The sequence below is a fragment of the Arachis ipaensis genome, chromosome B5, assembly GCF_059453495.1.
Source record: "Arachis ipaensis isolate K30076 ecotype BB chromosome B5, ASM5945349v1, whole genome shotgun sequence".
NCBI classification, from domain to species: Eukaryota; Viridiplantae; Streptophyta; class Magnoliopsida; order Fabales; family Fabaceae; genus Arachis; species Arachis ipaensis.
The window spans coordinates 116,464,185-116,485,970 of record NC_142440.1 but is presented as its reverse complement, the minus strand read 5'-3'; positions in this window follow the sequence as shown (position 1 = coordinate 116,485,970).

The window sequence follows — 21,786 nt, the reverse complement described above, 5'->3', positions numbered from 1 at the left end:
TCATGATTTTTGTTAAATTGTTATTTCAAACTCATTTGCTTTCTAGAAATGAAAGGGGTTTTTGATTGATGAGTCAGAGACTTTATAACAGCAAGTCATGTAGAAATTCGAAGGTTTGAGAATAAGAAAGTAAGTTTGGAGGTTATGCTTGGAGTTGAGCTGTGATTAGTGGTAATTGGCTTGGCAGAGGGAGAGGATAGTGATGGATGGAATTTTCGAGGGCGAAAATTTCTGTTAGGGGGGTAGAATGTAATACCCGGTCTAACCGAAATTTAGTAAATAATAAGTTAAATAGGAGCGAATATGGTTGGAAGATTTGGCAATTGGAATTTGATAATTTAAATATGATATTTGGATTCAGTGAATTTTTCCGAGTCGGAAAATATAGTTTTCTGCGTAAAAGTGCGCAGTGGAATTTTGACTGGCAGTACCGGCTGAGATCTGTCTAGTACTACAACTGAGGAAATTGATTATGGGTAAATAAGATTAAGAAATGAGGAATTATAATTAGGGAAGGTAGAAATATTTAAAGTGCGATTTAGAGCGCTAATCTTAAAGGTTTTGGCCCAAAATTTGGCCAATGGGCAAAAATAAGTGAACCGGGCCTAAGTCGGCCCAAGACCCAACATATATAAACATTAGTTGTGAGCATTTCAGCTCATTTTACCCTAAAAAGAAGGGTTGGGGCGCTGATTTGAGAAGAGAGAAGAGAAGAGAGAAAACCTAACTCTCTTTGATCTTCAAACCACCATAACTTGAGCTACGGAGCTCCGATTGACGAGCCGTTTGCGGCCACGCGTTGCTCTTCTCATCCTCTACAATTCTATCTAAGTTTGGTGGTAAGTATTTCATTTATCTCTGCCTAGTTTTCGAAATTCCCACTGTTACACGTTTTTGGGTAGTTAGTGTTGAAATCTTATGATTTTGGGTGTTTAGGGATACTCCAATATGGATTCTAAGTGGGTTCTATCCCTACTTCATATGGGCTGAGGTAAGAAGTGCTCAAACCCTTGTGATTTGTCATTTTTATGAGCCCTAGGTTGATGTATGTATGTGACATTGGTTATGTTAGTGTATTTGGTGATGTTGGTGCACAATTGGGAGATTGGTATTGCTTGAGGAGCTTTGGTAAGGATTGGAGCTAAGGTTGGTGAAGAATTCCAAAGAAGAGGCTCAATTGGTTTGGCTACAAGAGGTACGGTTTAAGTTTCATTTAAGTACCGTGTGTTGTGATGAGAATTCCTAGGCTAGATGCCCCTAGGATTAAGTTTGGATTGTGTAAATGGTTGGTGCTAATATGCATAGTTGATATGTAATGTGAATTAATGATTGGGTTGAGAATTGTGTGACCTTGTATGCTTGGTGTATTGAGAATTTGATGTACTGGGTAATGAGTATTGATTTGTGGTTTATGCATTTAAATTGTGAAAATTGGGCCGGAGGCCGTGAATTTTGGGCCGGAGGCCGGAAAGAGGTAAGAAAGGTAAGTCGATGTGTGCATTGTATGATGGCACAAGTGATTGGATGAATTTCAGATAATGAATATATGAATGATTAGGTTTGTTATTGAATAATAAGGTTTGAGAAGTTGAAGTGTGGAATTTGGTAATTTTGGGTGAAATTATGTAGACGAGGTATGTTTGGTTCGGTTGAGATATATTATGTGATCATATATGTGATTATGATTATTGATGCCTTGATGGTATGATGATGCATTAGAGATATGTATGTTGTGATATATGCTTGGGGAATGATTAAGGTTGATTTGTGGGTGAAATCACGTGATAGTGAGTATGATATTGATTACGTATAATGATGGTTGATTGGAAATGGTATTATTGGAAATTGGGATGAGGAAGGATGTATGACATGATATTGTGTTTGTCCTTTAGCCATTTGATTGAGAAGTGTTAAAATGGTTAGATGTGGTTTTGGGAATTTTTGCTAAAGTGTCAATGTGTGAGTTGAGGATGGCTTGATGTGGATTTTGGTACATTTTGATTGATTTCAAAAAGGGTTGAAATTGGCATGTTTTGGTTGATTTTGAAAAGAGTTGAAAATGGCTTGTTTTGAAAATGGCACCTAGTGGTTTTGTATGAAAACATGGTTTTTGGGCATACTTTGATGGGACATAACTTGGACTACGGATCTCTGTTTTGTGCCAAATCTATTTAGAAATGAAATTGGATCCGGGATGTCCATGCCGTTTGAAGAACGGGTGAAAAATGATTTAAAATGAGAAAGTTATGTCCGTCGGAAGATTGGGGGTTGAATCTGTAAATTCTGCAGCTTTTAACTTAGAAAATTTTTAGCAGAATGACCCTCCACGCGTAGGCGCACTTGGCGCGTACGCGTCGTTCTTCAAGAAGGCACTATCCACGCGTGCGGGTGGTGTGCGCGGGCGCGTCGATGCGCTGCACCAAATGCCCAGCTATTTTCCCGAGAGTTGTGCCAGAGTTGTGCCAGTTTTGTGCCTGGGGCGCAAGAGCACCCACGCGTACGCGTGGCTGACGCTTGCGCGTCGTTTGGCTATTTTTCAACCCGCGCGTCTGCGCGTATGATGCTTGCGCGTCGATGAGTTTTGTGGCCATCCACGCGTGCGCGTGGAGTGCGCGTACGCGTGGCCCTGTTTTCATGCCAAAGTTGATTTTTGAGTTTTAAAAGCCAAATCTCATACTTCTAAGCCTCCGATCTCACCTTTCATGTATTAAATAATTCTGATATGCCTAGCAATGAGCTAGGGGATGTGGTAACTTGCGAGTGAAGCAAGGGGAAAAGTTATGATCAATGATGATCAAAGATGATTATATGAGATATGGAGGATGACGGTGGAAGTACCGTGTATGCCATGAGCCGGAGGGCTATATTTATTGATAAATGGCCCGTTCTTGATTGGACCATGAGCCGGATGGCTGAGTTATTGCCGGGTTACGGCAAAGCCATTATTGTTTATGGCTGAGTATAAATGCATATATGATTAATGAATGAATATGTTAAATGGATAATAATGAAAAAAATATTGAAATGTGATGTGCGACCCCGGGTAGTAGGCAGTGGCGTTGTCCACTTGCTCCGGGTATGAGATGGGAAAGGAGGATTATGATAAACGAGTTTAATCGTGGGGTTTTGAATAAATGTGTATTTATGATACCTGGGTAGTAGCAAGGGTCGTGGTTCGTCCCGCTTGCTCCGGGTCATTGTCTGAGGATTGATAATAATGAAGGGTGATTATGAATAAATGTTTATTTGTGATACTTGGGTAGTAGCAAGGGTTGTGGTTCGTCCCACTTGCTCCAAGTTAATGTTTGAGATTTGGTAACAATGAATGTTGATAATATGAATTGAGATTGAATGAATATATGTTTGAGATGCCTGGGCAGTAGCAAGGGTTGTGGTTCGTCCCACTTGCTCCGGGCCAATGCTTGAGATACTTGGGTAGTAGCAAGGGTTGTGGTTCGTCCCACTTGCTCCAGGTCAGAGATTGCGACGCCTGGGTAGTAGCGGCAGTAGTGGTGAATCCACTCGCTCCAGGTTGAGCTTTTAGACACCCGCCTGGGTAGTAGCCGCAGTAGTGATTATTTCACTGGCTCTGGGTTGAGCGGGCAGTAGCAAGGGGGTTGTAGCTCAAACCTACTTGCTCTGCAAGGGGTGTTTCTGTCCAATGGTTAGCTACCAGGACATGTCGGGTTGGCTATATAACCGACAGATGATATCATCAGCCATAGGACAGGCATTCATCATTTGCATATGTTTGAATTGTTTGGGTTTGCCATTTGTCTTGGATTTCTACATCATATATGCCATGTTACCTGACTATATGCTACTTGTTCTACTTGTATCATGTTTGTGTATTACTTGCCTGTATTGCTTGTGTTTGTACAACTGAGAGGCCCTTCATGCTGGTGTCGGTGGGTGTGAGGGCTGTTCTTGATGGGATGAATTGATGATGCGATTGCATGATGATGTATTGATATAGAACTACTGAGGCAGAACAACTGGTGATGGTTTTGCTTATGATTCTGAGTCTGATTCGTGGAAGAGTCAGCGAGTTGGGAAACATGTGAAACATGAATTAAATTTAGCACTCCCTTATGACAGTTGCCTATTCATGGATTAGCGAGAACCTAGGATGAATAATTGGTGAAGAAGTTTAGGATGCTTAGTGAGTTTTTGTTGCAGTACATTGAATTTATTTGGCACTTTTACCGTACTGGGAACCCATGGGCCCGGGGTTCTCATTCCATATATATCTCTTGTTTTTCAGATACAGGTCCAGGTGCTCAGAAGTGAGTTGTGGGTCGTCTGAGAGACGGCGAAAATCTTTATTTCCTCTACTTTGTGTTTTGATTAGAATCTCTCCACCTTTGTTTTGGAAAGTTTATATTATGTATTGAACTCTTTGAATTTGCCTATAGAGGCTCTCATGTTTCCTTCGGGAGAGATTAGGATATACTGTTGTCAACTAATTTCATAATGTACTCTAGCTGACCTAAACTTCGCGGGTCGCGACTAGTAGCTATTTACTTATGTTATATATATCTATCTGTTATCTATCTCTTAATCTCCTTTACGCCTTGTCCGTATATCGTTTTCGGCTTCACGGTTTATCTTTTGTTGTCGAAACGTGAGAGATACGTCTTCGCGATTTTATTTCTACTCTTTTCAGGCTTCTCGATTAAGACTCCTTTCGAAATTACCTATATTTATTTATTAAAAATCCACCTGAGAGTCGTACCACCGTAATATCATTGACTTATGACTCGAGCATAAGGATTTGAATATTAGGGTCTTACAAGCCCAGCCAGATGCATACACAAGATCCTATTGGGGGATGATGCTAAGCTAGTGGTTCAACAACAGAGGTGGCTAAATCCCGCCATGAAGGAGGTGGTGCAGAAAGAGGTCACTAAGTTACTAGAGACTGGGATTATCTATCCTATTTCTGATAGCCCCTGGGTGAGCCCTGTCCATGTTGTCCCTAAGAAGGGAGGAATGACAGTGGTTCATAATGAAAAGAATGAACTAGTTCCTACAAGAACAGTTACAGGGTGGCGTATGTGTATTGACTACAGAAGGCTCAATACAGCCACCAGGAAGGATCATTTTCCTTTACCATTCATAGACCAGATGCTAGAGAGACTAGCAGGTCATGAATTTTACTGCTTTTTGGATGGCTATTCAGGTTACAACCAAATTGCAGTAGATCCTCAGGACCAAGAGAAAACAGCATTCACATGTCCTTCTGGAGTGTTTGCCTACAGAAGGATGCCTTTTGCTCTGTGTAATGCACCTGCAACCTTTCAGAGGTGGATGCTCTCTATCTTCTTTGATATGGTAGAGAAGTTTCTGGAAGTCTTCATGGATGACTTTTCAGTATTTGGAGACTCATTCAGCTCCTGCCTTAACCATTTAGCACTTGTTCTGAAAAGATGCCAAGAGACCAACCTAGTTTTAAACTGGGAAAAATGTCACTTTATGGTGACTGAAGGGATTGTCCTTGGGCATAAAATTTCAAACAAGGGAATAGAGGTGGATCAAGCTAAAGTTGAAGTAATTGAAAAATTACCACCACCTGCCAATGTTAAGGCAATCAAAAGCTTTCTGGGGCATGCAGGATTCTATAGGAGGTTTATAAAGGATTTTTCAAAAATTGCAAAACCTCTGAGCAATCTGCTAGCTGCTGACACGCCATTTGTGTTTGATACAAAGTGTCTGCAGGCGTTTGAGACCCTGAAAGCTAAGCTGGTCACAGCACCAGTTATTTCTGCACCAGACTGGACATTACCCTTCGAACTAATGTGTGATGCCAGTGACCATACCATTGGTGCAGTATTAGGACAGAGGCATAACAAGCTTCTGCATGTCATTTATTATGCTAGCATTGTTTTAAATGATGCCCAAAAAAAGTACACAACCACAGAAAAAGAATTACTTGCAGTGGTTTATGCCATTGACAAGTTTTGATCCTACTTAGTAGGATCAAAAGTGATTGTGTACACTGACCATGCTGCTGTTAAATATCTACTCACAAAGCAGGATTCAAAGCCCAGGCTCATAAGATGGGTGTTGCTTCTGCAAGAGTTTGATATAGAAATAAGAGACAGAAAAGGAACAGAGAATCAAGTAGCTGATCTCCTGTCCCGGATAGAACCAGTAGCAGGAGGATCCCTCCCTCCTACTGAGATCTCTGAAACCTTTCCGGATGAGCAATTGTTTGCTATTCAAAAAGCTCTGTGGTTTGCAGACATTGCAAACTATAAGACACAAGGTTCTCCTTCTGTAACCATGGAGAGGAAGCATGAAGAGCTTCTCTCACTGCAGAGTCAACCAAAGCCCCCACAGTCAAACTCTAAGTTTGGTGTTGGGAGGCCACAACCAAACTCTAAGTTTGGTGTTGAACCCCCACATTCAAACTCTAAGTTTGGTGTTGGGAGGTCCCAACCTTGCTCTGATTATCTGTGAGGCTCCATGAGAGCTCACTGTCAAGCTATTGACATTAAAGAAGCGCTTGTTGGGAGGCAACCCAATGTTATTTAATTATATCTATTTATTTTCCATGGCTATTTTATGTTTTCTTTAGGTTGATGATCATGTGAAGTCACAAAAACAAATCAAAAATCAAAAACAGAATGAAAAATAGCACACCCTGGAGGAAGATCATTCTGGCATTTAAACGCCAGAAACAAGCATCTGTCTGGCGTTTAACGCCAGAACCAAGCACCAAGCTGGCGTTTAACGCCAGAAACAAGCATCAGTCTGGCGTTAAACGCCAGAAACAGGCTACATTTGGGTGTTTAACGCCAGAAACAGGCAGCAGTCTGGCGTTAAACGCCAGGATTGCACAGTAAAGGGCATTTTGTACGCCTAATTGGAGCAGGGATGCTAAATCCTTGACCCCACTGGATCTGTGGACCCTACATGATCTCCACCTACCTCACCATTCAAATTCAAACTATTTCCCTCCCAAACCCACCCATTCACACACTTCCATCTCCTCCATCTTCTCCACTTCTTTCTTCTTTTGCTCGAGGACGAGCAAACCTTTTAAGTTTGGTGTGGTAAAAGTATTGCTTTTGTTTTTCCATAATTCAGTGGTAGAGCAATTGACTGCAGATCAAAGAGCTATGAGGAAAGAGCAACAAAGGCAAGAAAGAGACATAGAGGAGCTCAAGAGCACCATTGGTTCTTCAAAAAGAGGAAGACGCCACCCTCATTAAGGTGGACCCATTCCTTAATCTCCTTGTTCTTATTTTCCTATTTTTCGTTTACTATGCTTCATGTTTAATTATGTTTGTGTCTTTACTATATGATCACTAGTATCTAAGTGTCTATGTCTTAAAGATATGAATGTCCTATGAATCCATCACCTTTCTTAAATGAAAATTGTTTTCTGAAAAAGAAAAAGAAGTACATGAATTTCGAATTTTAAAATAGTTTAATTATTTTGATGTGGTGGCAATACTTTTTGTTTTCTGAATGAATGCTTGAACAGTGCATATTTCTTTTGAATTTGTTGTTTATGAATGTTAAAATTGTTGGCTCTTGAAAGAATGATGAAAAAGGAGAAATGTTATTTGATAATCTGAAAAATCATAAAAATGATTCTTGAAGCAAGAAAAAGCAGTGAAGAACAAAGCTTGCAGAAACAAAAATGCGAAAAAAAAAGCAAGCAGAAAAAGCCAAAAGCACTTTAAACCAAAAGGCAAGGGTAATAAAAAGGATCCAAGGCTTTGAGCATCAGTGGATAGGGGGGCCTAAAGGAATAAAATCCTAGCCTTAGCGGCTAAACCAAGCTGTCCCTAACCATGTGCTTGTGGCGTGAAGGTGTCAAGTGAAAACTTGAGACTGAGCGGTTAAAGTCGAGGTCCAAAGCAAAAAAAAAAAAAAAATAGAGTGTGCTTAAGAACCCTGGACACCTCTAATTGGGGACTTTAGTAAAGCTGAGTCACAATCTGAAAAGGTTCACCAAGTTATGTGTCTGTGGCATGTATGTATCCGGTGGTAATACTGGAAAACAGAGTGCTTAGGGCCACGGCCAAGACTCATAAAGTAGCTGTGTTCAAGAATCAACATACTGAACTAGGAGAATCAATAACACTATCTAAATTCTGAGTTCCTATAGATGCCAATCATTCTGAACTTCAAAGGATAAAGTGAGATGCCAAAACTGTTCAGAAGCAAAAAGCTAATAGCCCCGCTCATCTAATTAACACTGATCTTCATAGATGTTTTTGGAATTTATTGTATATTCTCTTCTTTTTATCCTACTTTGTTTTTAGTTGCTTGGGGACAAGCAATAATTTATGTTTGGTGTTGTGATGAGCGGATAATTTATACGCTTTTTGGCATTGTTTTTACTTAGTTTTTAGTATGATTTAGTTGGTTTTTAGTATATTTTTATTAGTTTTTAATTAAAAATCACATTTCTAGACTTTACTATGAGTTTGTGTGTTTTTCTGTGATTTCAGGTATTTTCTGGCTGAAATTGAGGGAGCTGAGCAAAAATCTGATTTAGGCTGAAAAAGGACTGCTGATGCTGTTGGATTCTGACCTTCCTGCACTCAAAGTGGATTTTCTGGAGCTACAGAACTCCAAATGGTGCGCTCTCAATTGCGTTGGAAATTAGACATCCAGGGATTTTCAGCAATATATAATAGTCCATACTTTGCTCAAGGATAGACGACGTAAAATGGCGTTCAACGCGAGTTCCATGTTGCAGTCTGGCGTCCAGCGCCAGAAACAAGTTACAAGTTGGAGTTCAACGCCAGAAACAGGTTACAACCTGGTGTTGAACGCCCAAAACAGCCCAGGCACGTGAGAAGCTTAAGTCTCAGCCCCAGCACACACTAAGTGGGCCCCAGAAGTGGATTTCTGCACTATCTATCATAGTTTAGTCATTTTCTGTAAACCTAAGTTACTAGTTTAGTATTTAAACAACTTTTAGAGATTTATTTTGCATCTCATGACATTTTAGATCTGAACTTTGTAATCTCTGATGGCATGAGTCTCTAAACTCCATTGTTGGGGGTGAGGAGCTCTGCTGTGTTTCGATGAATTAATGCAACTATTTCTGTTTTCTATTCAAACACGCTTGTTTCTATCTAAGATGTTCATTCGTACTTTAATATGATGGATGTGATTATCCGTGACAGTCATCACCATTCTCAACCTATGAACGTGTGCCTGACAACCACCTCCGTTCTACTTTTGATTGAATGAATATCTCTTGGATTCCTTAATCAGAATCTTCGTGGTATAAGCGAGAATCCATTGGCAGCATTCTTGAGAATCCGAAAAGTCTAAACCTTGTCTGTGGTATTCCGAGTAGGATTCAGGGATTGAATGACTGTGACGAGCTTCAAACTCGCGAGTGTTGGGCGTAGTGACAGACGCAAAAGGATCAATGGATCCTATTCTGACATGATCGAGAACCGACAGATGATTAGCCGTGCGATGACAGCGCACCTGGACCTTTTTCACTGAGAGGACGGATGGTAACCATTGACAACGGTGATCCACCAACACACAGCTTGCCATAGGAGGAACCTTGTGTGCGTGAAGAAGAAGACAGGGAGAAAGCAGAGATTCAGAAGACAAAGCATCTCCAAAACTCCAACATATTCTCCATTACTGCATACCAAGTATCTATTTTATGTTCCCTTGTTCATTTGCAAGTCAACTGATAATTATAATTGACCTCCTAACTGAGATTTACAAGATAACCAGAGATTGCTTCAAACCAACAATCTCCGTGGGATTCGACCCTTACTCACGTAAGGTATTACTTGGACGACCCAGTGCACTTGCTGGTTAGTGGTACAAATTGTGAAAAGTGTGATTCACAATTCGTGCACCAGTTGCATTCACTTTTACCACTAACGTTGGAGCTTTACTTCTCTTCCACGTTAGCTTCCACGTTAACGTAGTTAACGTGGCAACTAACGTGGGCTATGATGGCTCACGAAGGCGTTATTGGCGATCACTTTTCTCATTAACGTTGCAAGCTATCCTCCATTTCACGTTAATGGTCACGTTAGTTAGACTAACATGGCTATTAACGTGGCATCTTCCTTGCTTCCTTTGTCCTAAAATCAAGCAAATAGAGTGCATCAAAGCTAGGTTCTAACCCATGAGATCATGCATCATTCATTTTATCATTCAATTCATGCATAATTCTCATAAAATCATATAAAATTCACAATGTTTGCTTGAATCAAGATGTAAATGATTATTTACCCAAAACTTGCTTATTTTCTAAGAAAGTGCATGAAACTACCCTAAAACAATAAAGAAAAGGTCATTGAAACTAGCCAAAATGCCCTGGCATCACAACACCAAACTTAAAGCTTGCTTGTCCCTAAGCAAGTACTGGAACAAGAGAATGATGAATGAAATGACAAGAGAAATGAATCATTATTGTGGAAGTCATGTCCTTGGTTTTATGGAGTTTCATGCATAGCAACTTAGGTTCATTCCTTTATTGGCTTTCAGACCTTTACCATGCCCTGGAATACTCATTTGATTGCACCCTATGAGACTTTTATGTATTGATCCCCCCCCCCTTTTTTCAGGGTTTGATTGTGTTCTTTAGACTAGGTGCTTTGTAAGGGGGCGACTCTTTAAGATAAGCTTTCAGCCAGCACTCCCGAACCAGTTGGTCCAAGGTGCTGGGTGTTAAGACACCCCTAAGGACTTACTCCCTCAAGTCTCTTTCCCCCATACATACACACCACATGCACATGGTTTGTTATTTTCTTACTTGAGACCTTGGTGTCCAGCACCTCTTTGGGTTACTAAATGTTCTGTAGTAAAGGTTACTCTTGATAGTGGACCTTCAGCTGATAATCCCAGGTTAGTTAACCCAAGTTACCAAGTGATAAGGCACCCCTGAGAGATTATTCATCCAAGCATATCCTTTACACAGGAGCACCACAGACACATGCCTCAAGATTCAACCTTTGGTGCCTAGCCTTATTTCTTACTCTTTTTCTTTATTTCTCAACTTTCATTTTTCTTTTCCTTTCTCTAATTAGGATCTTGTTCTGTAGCTTAGTCTCATGGGGTGTGTTTCAAGCATATGATTCAGGACAGATAGTTACCTTCCTACCTTGTTGGTGAACCAACTTAGCTAAGTGATTACTACACCACAAGCTTAAGAACCTACTCCACAAATGATTATCACTCTAGTCTTTCATAACATTTCTTTTTATTTGGCTTAAAAGGACAAGCATACAAGTGAGCAAGGTGCAGATGAAAACAGGACATTAGACTAGCAAGCCTAGACCTAAGCAATGAAAATACTAAAGACAGAATTGAAAATTCCTAAGCTACTATGGAAGCATGTTCTATCTCATACATGATTTTCCTTATTTAAAACTTAATAAATATGGGATAATGAGGGAACTCCACCACCTTTTACTCATGGGGTTGCTCAGTTTCCAAGCGTGTTCTTCTTCTAATGTTGCATGGCAACATTTCCCAATGCATTCCCCTTTGAGACATGTGTATAGTCTCCTCCTTTTGAAGTGGCCGAAACCTCCTCCTTCAATTGTCCCATCAATTCTCCTACAAATAAAGGGATGTGATTAATGAAATTGTGGGAAGTGGCGGCAAAATTTAAAAGAAAAGAAAGAGTAACTACTTTTTAAAATTTTTGTTGTTAACTAACTAAGTGCTATTCATGAATACAAACCAACTGACTAATTGATTGTCCATATATGCAACATTGGTGACACCAAATTTAGTTTGTGGCCATGTCGTGTAAAAGGAATTGTTCAAGGTTCTAAGAGTGACATGATATGAATTGCATTCATGTTCTCTTAGTGTGCCTTGAACACCAATCTTGTTCTTCACTATGTGTTGCAAAAAGGAAAGATTTAGTCAAGTGTATGTCAAAGTTGATTTGGACTTCATGAAACTTGCATTATTGACTACTTTTAAAAGCATATAAAACATGGGTTGCCTCCCATGAAGCGCTTCTTTAGTGTCACTAGCTTGACGTTCTGCCTTTGTCAGGGTGGTTGGTAATGCTTCAGATCTTCCCCTCTCGCAGTAAATCTATCTCCATTGGCTTCATCAAGAATCTCCACATGTTCTAAGGAGAGAATCCTATTGATGGTGAAAACTTTAGGTAGCTGAGATGGGATGGTAGGGAGATGAGGTGGGATAACTGGGTAATAAGCTGAGATCACTTTATCCCCTGGAGAGAAATCCTCTGTAGGGATCTTCTTGTTCCTCCATCCCCTTGGTGCCTTCTTCTTTGTTCCTTTTGATGTTGCCCTGCTCTTTGTGGCCTCTTCTTTCAAGGAAATTTTGTTGCTGGTCTCATATGACTCTGGTGGTTTAGGTTCCTCCTGATTTTCCTTGAGCTATGACAGCTGCTGATTATCTTGTTCATCAACCAAAGGGATTCCCTGTGCTTCAATGCTTGTTTCTTCCACCAGTGCTTTGTCGTGCTCTTTCCTTGGTTCCTTGCTTTCCTGATCTACTTCTTGTGAGGGTTTGAAGACATTGAATGCGAGTTGTTCGTCATGTATCCTCAATATTAGCTCTCCTCACTCCACATCTATGAGCGCTCTGGCTGTAGCTAGGAATGGTCTTCCCAATATGATTGGGTGAATGTGACTCTCTTCCATTTCTACTATGACAAAGTCTGTGGGAAGGAAGTAGTTCCCAACCTTCACTAACACGTTTTCCACCACTCCTACTGCTGGTTTTTGAGTTTTGTCAGCCAGCCTGATGACTACATATGTGGGCATTAGCTCATTGATCTGCAGCTTCTTCATAAGGGATAAAGGCATTAAGTTGATGCTTGCTCCCAGATCACAGAATCCCTTATCAAACATTGTTTCTCCTATGGCACAGGGGATGTGAAAACTCCCTGGGTCCTTCCTTTTTGTAGGCATCTCTGGTTGAATGAGCGCATTGCACTCTTTATTCATCACTATTGTTTGCCCTCCTTTGAGTGAGCTTTTCCTGGTCAGCAGCTCCTTCATATACTTAATGTATGAGGGTATTTGTTGGAGGGCCTTGATGAATGGTATGTTTACATGGAGAGATGCAAATATGTCAAGGAACTTTGAGTATATTCTCTTTTCTACACCACCCTTGAGTTTTTGGGGAAAAGGTGCATAGAGCCTCAGCAGCTCCTTCTGTGTAATTTTGGTTTCTTGGTGATCCTCTTCCTGTTTCTCTGCTGATGTGTCTCCAGGTTGTTCTAATGGTTTGTTTGGCTCTTCCTCAGTCCCTTTATCACTTGTAGTGACCATCTTGCAGTCTTTCCATCTTACTTTCTTTGCTTCACCTCTCAGGTTTTTCTCTGTGTCACTTGGGAAGCTGTTAGTGGGTTTGGGAATCTTCTCAAAGAGGTATCCCACTTGAAATTCTAGCCTCTGAATGGTGTCTCCCTGGTTTTTGAGATTAGCTCGCACCTCCTCTTTGAACACCTTGTTATCTTGAATCTCTTTGCATATGCCTTCAAGTAGAGTCTCAATCCTTGAGAGTCTGTCCTCAGATGATGGTGAGTTAGAGTTGGAGTGATGAGAAGGGCCATTCTGGCTTTGGTATGGATGTTGAGGTGTGTTGTTAGGTAGGTGCTGATATGATCTCTATGTGGAATGTTGGTTAGCTGCATTGTTGTTGGGGTTGTGACGTCTCTGATCTTAGCCTTGATCTTGTTGGTTTCCCCACCCAAAGTTTGGGTGGTTCCTCCAACCAAGATTGTAAGTCTTGGAGTATGGATCATGTGCTTGCCTGGGTGAGTTTCCAATGTAGTTGGCTTGTTCCTAATTACCCTCTGCCTCTGCATTTACTCCTTCTTGAGTTGCTAATGAGGTGGTGATTGCTGCTACTTGGTTCCTCTCCATCTTCTTGGTAAGGTCAGCCAGCTGCTTGGTAATCAGCTTGTTCTAGGCCAGCAGTGCATCCACGTTGTTCACCTCCATCACTCCTCTAGTGTTGCCTCTTTCAGAAGCATAGAAATAGTCATTCTCAGCTACAGTCTCAATGACATCTATGGATTCTTCAATGGTCTTCTTCTTGTTCAAAGATCCCCCGGATGAGTGGTCTACTGCCTTCTTTGATTCATAAGAAAGACCTTCATAGAAAATGTGTAACTGCACCCATTCATTGAACATATCTGACGGGCACCTTCTTGTCAAGTCTTTAAATCTCTCCCATGCTTCGTAGAGAGTCTCACCATCCTGTTGCCTGAAAGTTTGAACTTCAGCTCTCAACCTGTTGATTCTTTGAGGAGGATAGAATCTCGCCAAGAACTTGTTCACCACATCTTCCCAGATTGTTAAGCTCTCCTTCGGGAAAGATTCCAGCCATTTAGATGCCTTGTCCTTGAGTGAGAAGGGGAATAGAAGCAGTCTGTAGGTGTCAGGATGAACACCATTAGACTTCACAGTATCACATATCCTCAGAAAGGTGGTTAGATGTTGATTGGGATCTTCTTAAACACTTCCTCCGAATGAACAGTTGTTCTGAACAAGGGTGATGAGTTGTGGCTTTAGTTCAAAGTTGTTGGCATGTATGGTTGGCTTTTGGATGCTACTTCTACAGTTTCCTGGGTTTGGATTGATGTAGGATCCCAGAACTCTTCTCTCTTGCCCAGCATGATGCACTGGGCCTTCTCTGCCATGGTTGTGAGCCTCTTCTTCATGATGGTTTTCCATATTCTTATCCATGTCTGGTTCAAAATACTCCTCCTCTTCCTCAGCACTAACGACTCTCTTTCCTCTTGCTTCCCTCCTCAATCTAAGGAAGGTCCTCTCAGGTTCAAAATCAAAGGAAGTTGAAGCCCTGCTTCTTCTACCTGTCATACAACCCACAAGTCACAAGCAAGAAAGATAGATGCAGACAGTACTCTCTACAGAAATACTGTTTGTATGAGTGATGCAATATATCAAATAGTTAGTGGGTCAGTGAACTAGATAGTAAAAAAAATGTGCAGATAACACCACAAACGGGTAAAGGGTAAAGGGAAGGAAATAACTAAAACTGAAAGTAAATTACTCAAATGAAATTAACTCAAACAAAATAAAAAAAATGCTCAATCTAGTTATCCACCAATTTAATCATTGTTGATGCAAAATCAATCCCCGGCAACGGTGCCATAAACTTGATGCACGGAAACTTGTCTCTCAACAATTTCCCTCGGTAAGTATACCGAATTGTCGTCAAGTAAAAACTCACAATAGAGTGAGGTCGAATCCCATAGGGATTGATTGGTCAATCAACTTTAATTAGAGGAACGTTCTAGTTGAGCTAAGCAGAATTTGATGTGAGAGTTGCAGGAAATTAAATGGCGGAAAGTAATTAGCAGAAATTGTAAATGCTGGGAATAAAGAGCTGAATATAAATGACGGAAAGTAAATTACAGAATCTTAAATGGGGAATGGGGAATTTAGCATGAAAGTAAATTGCAGAAATTAAAGAGAATGGGTAAGATCAGAAATGGGGGCTTCATTGGGCTTCGAAGATGTTGCATTCTCCGGATCAAGTTCATTTTCAACTCTTCCTCAATCAATGCATTCATTGATCTCCTTGGCAATCTTAAGTGATTGAACTCCAATTCCTTGGTAATTCAATCTCTCAAATCTTGATCAATAGCCAATTCCTTGGTGCAATTGCTCATGAGAAGAGATGAAGTATGGTCACTGATTATACCACATGTATTTCCAAATTAAAGTGTTGGTAGGATTATATGTCACTATATTTATCCAAACCCCAATTTGGTCCAACATGAGAAAGTATTTCTAGCATGATCTCTTCATTCCTCTTCCAAGGTTCTGAAGAGATCCAAGTATGAATAGCTTCTTTTCCAAGACAACTACCCAATTGGATGAAGATTGAAAGCTTTCTAGTAAAATCAAGAGAAAAGAAAGAAGAAGAATGATGAAAACTATTATTGATCCATCAAATTACAACAGAGCTCCCTAACCCAATGAAAGGGGTTTAGTTGTTCATGGCTCTGGGAATGGAAAACAAAGATGGAGAATGCATTCTGAAAGTAAAACTAAAAGTTGCAGAGAAAGTAAAATTATACAGAGAGTAGTTCTCTCAATCCAAAAGCTTTTTTTTTCTCTAGTTTTAAATTACTCCTATATATACTACTCTTCTGTTCTTCTAGTTGGCTCTTCAAGTCTTGGATATGGGCCTTTGGATCTTGAGTTGAAGCAGTTTGGAGTCTTCAGTGGGCTCAGCTTTACTTGCAGAGAAAGTGTGAAGTAGGCATGAATTTTAGCTAGGACGTTAGTGGTGTTAACGTTTAAGTGAAAATGTGGGTTCGAGAACATTAGTGACGATCACCTTTTTCACTAACGTTTCTAGCCCAAGATGGTTCACGTTAACTTCAACGTTAGTGGCACTAACGTGACCACTAACGTTGCCTTTTGATCCTTCGTGAATGTTATTGGGGTTTACCTTTTTCACTAACGTTGCTCTTAACCCCCTTTTCTCACGTTAGAGTCCACGTTAGTATAACTATCATGGCTCTTAACGTGGGCATGCCTTAGCCTTGAGAGCATTAGTGACACTTACCTTTGTCACTAACACTCCAAACACCCTTCTTCCTACGTTAGAGTTCACGTTACTTAGGTTAACGTGACTTCTAACGTGGTAGTGATAGCCATCTCCAACGTTAGTGACAAAGGTGAGTGTCACTAATGTTGGCTCATCATTCCTTTTCTCCACGTTAGCTTCCACGTTAATGCAATTAACGTGGCAACTAACGTGGCTAATAGTGGCTTAGTCCAACGTTAGTGACAAATGTAAGTGTCACTAACGTTGGCACTTCTTTCCTTCCACGTTAGAGCTCACGTTAATGTACTTAACGTGACTCTTAACGTGGCTAGGTGTGCCCCCTTTTTCCAACGTTAGTGGCATTCACTTTTACCACTAACGTTGGAGCTTTACTTCTCTTCCACATTAGCTTCCATGTTAATGTAGTTAACGTGGCAACTAACGTGGGCTATGATGGCTCACGAAGGCGTTATTGGCGATCACTTTTCTCATTAACGTTGCAAGCTATCCTCCATTCCACGTTAATGGTCACGTTAGTTAGACTAACGTGGCATCTTCCTTGCTTCCTTTGTCCTGAAATCAAGCAAATAGAGTGTATCAAAGCTAGGTTCTAACCCATGAGATCATGCATCATTCATTTTATCATTCAATTCATGCATAATTCTCATAAAATCATATAAAATTCACAATGTTTGCTTGAATCAAGATGTAAATGATTATTTACCCAAAACTTGCTTATTTTCTAAGAAAGTCATGAAACTACCCTAAAACAATAAAGAAAAGGTCAGTGAAACTGGCCAAAATGCCCTGGCATCATTTTCTTCCCAATGCACATATGACGCGTACGCGTCGGCGACGTTGTCGCGTCACGTGCCATTTTTTTATTTTTTTATTTTTTTTTTGCAAAATGCAGAATACAGTATGCAGATGCTGATGTAAATGTTATAAATAATTCCAGGTTCCATAAAATAAAATAAAACTCAAAAACAAACAAAACTAAATAAGATTGAAAATGGAACGATCATACCACGGTGGGTTGTCTCCCACCTAGCACTTTTAGTTAAAGTCCTTAAGTTGGACATTTGGTGAGCTCCCTGTTATGGTGGCTTGTGCTTGTATTCATCCAAAAATCTCCACCGATGTTTGGAATTCCAATGGCCTCCGGATCCCAAACTAGGCGCAGAAAGCCTTCAAGCAGGTTAAAGCAAGTGACAAGGCCCCAAGAGTATTGATTTCTAGACTGAATTCTGGGGTCCCAAACCTTGCTTTTGCACCCGTCTTCTTGTTGATCAGTAGTGTTCCAACCGGGTGGTTCAGCCTTAGAATTCTCACTGAAGCATCCAAACAACTTTCCAGACCAATTCAATTGAGCTCTACACCAACCTTTGCGTTTAAACTTAAAGCTTCCAACCATAATGAACCTTGCAGGACAATTCTTACCACTGACCATCTTCCTCTTCCTCTTAATGCCACAAAGAGCTCTAAGTTGACCATCCGTCTCCAGTAGCCCATATTCAAGTGGGAAGGTAAAGGTCAAGGATAAGAATTTTACCTACTTGAACATTGTGTTGGACGGTAATGGCCTTGGGAGAGGTGTTTCTAATGAACTTGCAAGCTTCACTCCCTTGTGCTCTTCTCTGACAACTTCCACCTCCTTGTAAGCTTCTTCAATTTCAACCTCTTCCTCTTGGTAGCTTTCTTCCAATTCAATCTCCTCTTCACTGCTTTCCAAGGGCATGAAAGGTTGTGCTTCTTCTTCTTGAATCTCCATCTCTTGATCGACCTCTTCCAAGTCCTTAACCATGACATGCCTTGGAGGTTGTACACCCTCCTCAACATCAAATGCAACCATCTTGGAAGGAGGCTCTATGTCTTGACTTTCCCATGGAGGTTCAGCATCTCCCAAATCTTCAACTATTTCTTCCTCTGCAACTATTATGGCTTCCTCCACTTGTTCCAATACAAAGCCATGTTCCTCATTGTCCACCGAAGTTTCTAGTGTCTCCTTCATGCTACGCTCTTCTTTTGATTCTCCACATGTAGCCATGGGAGTACTTTGAGTACTCATATGTTGGGAAGCTATTATATTTACTACCTCGGTTAAGGTAGTAGTGAGTTCCAGTACGTCCCTTTGCATCTTCACTTGTCCTTGAAGAAGAACACGAAGTTTGTCATCCATTGGAGGTTGGGGTGGATATGAGGGTTTATTATTTTGGAGAAAGGGTTCATAATAGGAAGGTGGTTCTTCTTGATAAGGATATGGAGATGGTGAATATTGAGGTGGTGGTTCTGGGTGTGGTTCATATGGTGGTTGGTGTGGTGGATACAGGTTAGGGTCATATGGTGGTGTTTGGTGGTAAGGGGTTTGTGAGTATGGTGGTCCAGAGTTGTGTTGAGGAGATGGTTCATAAGCATATGGCGGGACTTGTTGGTAACTACAAAGGGGTCCACCATAGTCATCATTTTGGTATGCATCACAGAATGGTTGTTGGTTATAGTGCATTGGAGGGGGTTGTTGCCAAGAGGGTTGATCAAATCCTTGTGGCTCCTCCCATCTTTGATTCCTCCAACCTTGATGCCTATTTTCATTATAGTTTCCATTCCTTACAACAACATTGGAACCAAACTTAAAGCGATGGGGGTGAGAACTCATAATAGCAAATAAAAATTAAAAACGAAAATAAAAACAAATTTAAATTAAAAGGTTATTTAAATTTTTAAATTTGAAAATTAAACTTTGAATTTTGAATTTTAAATTTTGAAATTTGAAATTTGAAATTTGAAATTTGAAATTTGAAATTTGAAATTTGAATTTTAAATTTTGAATTTTGATTTTTGAATTTTAAATTTTGAATTTTGAATTTTGAAAAAGTCAACAATATAAGATAAAGATTTGAAAAATATTTAAAATTTGAAAAGGTTTGATTTTTAAAATTTTAAATTTAAATTTTAAAATTTGAATTTTGAATTTTGGAATTTAATTGAAATTTGAAATTTGAATTTGAAATAAGATAAGATAAGATTTTGAAAAAGATATGATTTTTGAAAAAAGATTTGAATTTTGAAATTTAAAACTAAGATAAGATAAGATAAAAAAATTTTAAAATAAAAATCTGAAATTTTTTTTATAACTAAATAAAAATCAATAACCTCTTAATTTACAAAAAAGAAAAAATAAAAATAAAAATAAAAACAAATAAATAAGCAAAAAGCAAATATTCACAATAACCAATGATAAGGCACACGTTTGCAATTCCCCGGCAACGGCACCATTTTGACGATCCGGATTTCCTATCGGTAAAGAAATTCACAAATGTATAATCGCGTTGTAAGTATAGCTTCTAAACCAACAGAAAATCCTTTTCGTACAAACGTTTTGTTTGTCACTTAAGCAAACCCAATAAAATTGATAACCGAGTATTTAAACTTCGGGTCGTCTTCTCAAGGAATTGCAGGGAGGTATGACTTATTATTAGCTATGGAAAAGGTAGAATTTTGGGTTTTGAAAGGTTTGAACAAGAAAAATAAATTGCAGGAATTAATAAATTAATATCTAAATAAACTCTTGGCAAGGTATGAAAATTGGAAGTCCTATCCTAGTTATCCTTATCAATGGTGATGAGAATTGAGTTTTAATCCCACTTAGTTAACCTTTATTAAAGCAAAGGAAAGTCAAGTGAACTAATTAGTTAGATCCTCAAGTCCTAGCCAACTCCTAAGAAAGGACTAGAGTTAGTGGAATTCAATTCAATTAGCTAAAATAACAATTATCAATCATGATGAGTTTGATAACTCAAGAGTTACCAATTGATGCCAGGGCATCATGGCTAGTTTTACTAGCCATTTTTTGTATGCTTTAGGTTGGTTTCATGCATTTTCTTAGGAAATAAGCAAGTATTTGGTTGAAAATGCATTCACACCATGATTCAAGCAAACATTGTGAATTTTGAATGATTTCATGAGAATTATGCATGAATTGAATGATAAAATGGATGATGCATGATCCCATGATTAAGAGCAAGACTTTGATGCACTTTGTTTGATTGATTTCAGGTAACAAGAAGCAGAGAAGAGCCACGTTAGTGGCTACGTTAGTGCCACTAACGTGGCCATTAACGTGGAAGAAAAGAGAAGCCCCAACGTTAGTGAGAAAGTTAGTGGCATTAACTTTGAAGAAGGAGAGCATGGAACGTTAGTGGTAAAAGTAAACACCACTAACGTTAGCGACGGGCAAGAAGACCCACGTTAGTTACATTAACGTGGGAACTAACGTGGAAGGAAAAGGAAATGCCAACGTTAGTGGAAAAAGTGAATGCCACTAACGTTTGCGAAGGCTAGAACACCCACGTTAGCTTCCACGTTAGTTACATTAACGTGGGAACTAACGTGGAAGGAAAGGGAAACGCCAATGTTAGTGGAAAAGGTGAACGCCACTAACGTTTGCGAAGCAAAGAAGGACCCACGTTAATGGCCACGTTAGTTACACTAACGTGGACATTAACGTAGGCAAAAATCTCACCCGGCAGCCTGACCATGCCTTCTTCAAACAAGAATAACTTGAGCCACAATGCTCCAAATGAGGTGATTCTAGTGGCATTGGAAAGTGGAATTCCAGATTTTTCCAAGCATATATGGCACTACATGGTGGACACTAAATTTGAGGGAGAAAACCTGCCTCGAAAGTGAGAAGATGAACATGGTATCAACCTGTAGTAAGGCCAGCTGACCTCTTCACCTTTCAAGAAATGTAACTCGAGCTGTAGAGCTCCAAATGATGCGCTTCCAAAGGCGTTGGAAAGTAGACATCCAGAGCTTTCCAACAATATATAATATTATGGAGTGGACAGTAAGTTTGAACTTCAGAACCTGGCAATATTCATCCCCTGGTCGCTAACGTTATTGTGACTCACGTTTTCCAGTAACGCTAGCGACTATGCCAGCGACCTTGTCCACTTCAAAGGAGCATAACTTGAGTTACAGAGGTCCAATTGAGGTGATTCTAGTTGCGTTAGAAAGCTGACGTTCAGAGCTTTTCAATGAAATATAATACTCTATAGTGGGCATGAAATTGGAGCACAAACCAGAGGCATCTTTTAAGCCCCAAAACACCAACTGGGTAGCAAGTGTGACGTTAGCGACACTAACTTTAGCACTAACGCCACACTTGTAGCGTTAGTATGGCTAACGGCAGCAATAATGCCAAGTCACCCTGGACCTCAATTTGATTCACCTCTCTCTCAAGTCCACTTCAAAGCTCAA